Source organism: Rutidosis leptorrhynchoides, chromosome 2 (genome assembly GCF_046630445.1).
Source record: "Rutidosis leptorrhynchoides isolate AG116_Rl617_1_P2 chromosome 2, CSIRO_AGI_Rlap_v1, whole genome shotgun sequence".
Lineage (NCBI taxonomy): Eukaryota > Viridiplantae > Streptophyta > Magnoliopsida > Asterales > Asteraceae > Rutidosis > Rutidosis leptorrhynchoides.
Window position 1 is genome coordinate 246,572,996 of NC_092334.1, and position 3,234 is coordinate 246,576,229.

Here is a 3,234-nt window from a genome sequence, read left to right on the forward strand (position 1 = left end):
TTATTGTTATTTATTTTACGCACTTTAATTATTTTCATTTATCTTTACGCTTAAAATATAAAATCGACAAACCGGTCATTAAACAGTAAAACCCCCCTTTTATAATAATAATATTACTACTTATATAATTATATATATTTTATATAAATATAGTTGTTAAAAATATAGTACGTAATCACTAGCTCCCTGTGGAATAAACCGGACTTACTAAAAACTACACTACTCTATGATTAGGTACACTGCCTATAAGTGTTGTAGCAAGGTTTACGTATATCCCATCTATATAAATAATTAAAACTTGTGTAAATTGTACCGTATTTCGTATTAAAAATAATAATAGTATTTCGTACACTTCGCTGCACACATCAAGTTTTTTGGCGCCGCTGCCTGGGACGCTAAAAAAACCGCTATATTTTTGTAAAGTATATTTGTGTAAAAATATATAATTTTTAATTTTTTAAAATTATAATTGTGTGAGTAATAAGTGTTAAAAAATAAGAAAAAAAAGAAAAAGAAAATATACACATATATTTAAGAGATTGTCTTTAAAAAGTATTTTTATCTTTAAAATATAAATTTATTATCTATCTTTTATATTGTAAAAAAAAATTTAAAAATCAAAAAAATAATATCTGAAACTGCCGACCGAATTTGAGCCTGCAATCATCTGAGACTGAATATCTCCGCAACACGAGATATCGCAGTCGCGGAGCCTGCCAGACTGAAACGTTGGACTACGTTTATTATGAATTAGGGTTAAATTTATTATTATTATTTAATCTTTAGGGTTTAATTAAAATATTAATTAGTTTTATTTTTTGTTTTAATTAGTATTATTAAGTTTAATAATTATTATAAACTATATAAATTAATACTTTTATAAAATAATAATATAAAAATAATATTTTTATAAAAATAAGTGATTTTATCATTTTTTGTTTCTTTTTATAAATTATATATTTTTATCATTTAACTCGTAATTTGTATATTTGTCGTTCGTAATATATAATTTTAGGTTTAGTATTTTGCCATAGTTATTTTTATAATTCTATTTTTTAAGTTTTGCAGTAAAATCCCATAAGTGGTTTTTCTTTAGATTAAGATTTAAGTGCTTTAGAATTTTGCGACGTCGCTTATCACTTTAGTATTTTATAGATTTTAGTGCCTTTTTAAGTTATTGCCGTTTTGGATATAGAATTCCTTTTAAGCTTTAATACCTTTAGACGCTAAGTTTTAGACGAAATATTTTAGTTTTAGATTTATCTTTCGACTTTTTGTTTTTCGACGCTTGTTTTTCAATTCCTTATTTTTCGACGCGCTTTTTCTTTCTCATTTCTACGCTCTAGTTTTTAGGACATAGATTTTTTTATCTTCTTCAAATTTCGACGAAAAATTATTTTAAGTGGTTAAATTGATAGACATTTAAAATTTTCTGGTTCGTAGTAATAGTTGGATTTGTTAGTGGCGAGTTGTGGGCTTCCGATTTAAAGGGTCATGACTACCTGCTGCATTTATTGGCTATTCGAAACGTGGGCAAAATCAGAAAAGTCTACTAATTTGATAAATTATATAATTTTTATCTTTATAACTAATAGGATATTCAGTGAATGCACCGAGCAAAACGTTCATCACCTTTCATACGTTCACCACATGTAACCCGATCAAGACATCTAGCCAATATTATCGCCGTTGATTTTTCTTTAGAATCATCTTCTAGTCGAACAAGTACTCCAATTCAAATTTCCGATAATCCATTTTTTGAACCCGACTTCACAATTGAGAACACGGAGGATATTCAAAGACAATTCCAAGATCCTGAGCCACTAATTATTCCTCCTGAACCACAAACCGTTAAATCAGAATCTTTTAGTGATTCGGATTCAACAAATTCAAATATGAAAGTAACGGAACCTCTAGGTATGGAAGATCGAATGAGAGCTACACGCACTGGCCAATGACATGCCATTACGCGACCAGACATTAATGCGCCAGATTATGAAATCAAAGGACAAATCCTACACATGGTAACTAATCAATGCCAATATAGTGGTACACTAAAAGAAGATCCAAACGAACATCTTCGAACCTTTAATAGGATTTGTACTCTATTCAAAATCAGAGAAGTTGAGGATGAATAAATCTATCTCATGTTGTTTCCCTGGACTTTAAAGGGAGAAGCCAAAGATTGGTTAGAATCGTTACCCGAAGGAGCGATTGACACATGGGATGTTTTAGTTGAGAAATTTCTTAAAAGATTCTTTCCGGCATCTAAAGCCGTGAGACTTCAAGGAGAAATTGTTACGTTCGCGCAAAATCCAAATGAAACATTATATGAGGCGTGGACAAGATTCGAAAAGTTGTTGAGAGGATGTCCTCAGCACGGTTTAGACACTTATCAAATAGTACAAATATCAAATAGTACAAATATTCTACCATGGTGTCGACGTTGCTACACGAAAAAGACATCGACACAGCAGCTGGTGGTTCCATTATAAAGAAAACTGCAACCGAAGCTCACAAGATAATTGATAATACAGCTTCCCACTCACATGAGTGGCACCAGGAAAAAGATATTTTTCGTTCATCTAAAGCGGCTAGAGCCGATTCTAGCCATGACTTTGATTCCGTTTCTGCAAAAATAGATGCTTTCGAGAGACGAATGAAAAAGATGACTAAAGATATTCACTCAAAAAGAATCAGTTGTGAGCAATGCGGTGGACCACACTTAACGAAAGATTGTAATGTTGAACAAACGATGGAACAACGAGAGAATGTTTCATACATGAACCAAAGGCCTGAAAATAATTATCAAAATAATTATCAACCGCCAAGGCCAAACTTTAATCGAAATCGAAACATTCTTTACAATCCAAATGGACCCAACAACAACTCATACAACCAACAAGGTCCGAATAACCAACCAACTCAAAACAACACTTTCAATCAACAAAGACCTGGCTTGTATAAACCACCACAACAAACCGAAGAGAAATAGCCAAATCTGGAAGAAATGATGGCAAAGCTAATGGAATCTCAAACACAATTTATTACATCTCAAACCTAAACGAATGAGAGGTTTGATCATTCATTAAGAACTAAACAAGCTTCCATTCTGAATCTAGAAAAACATTGTCACGACCCTACTTTTCCGTTATCTTTTTCGTTAATTATTTAACGACCGTTAACTGTTAATTATGCTACGTCATTTCATGACTTATATTATTATATTAATAG

At 31.2% G+C, this 3,234-nt stretch overlaps 1 non-coding gene across 1 annotated transcript; it reads right to left on the bottom strand.

Moving 5' to 3' along the window:
- Positions 1-2,279: 2,279 nt before the first annotated feature.
- On the bottom strand, positions 2,280-2,386 carry LOC139895342 (small nucleolar RNA R71). Its single transcript, XR_011775798.1, has one exon. It is a non-coding gene; the product is annotated as a small nucleolar RNA R71 (small nucleolar RNA).
- Between the last annotated feature and the right edge of the window lie 848 nt (positions 2,387-3,234).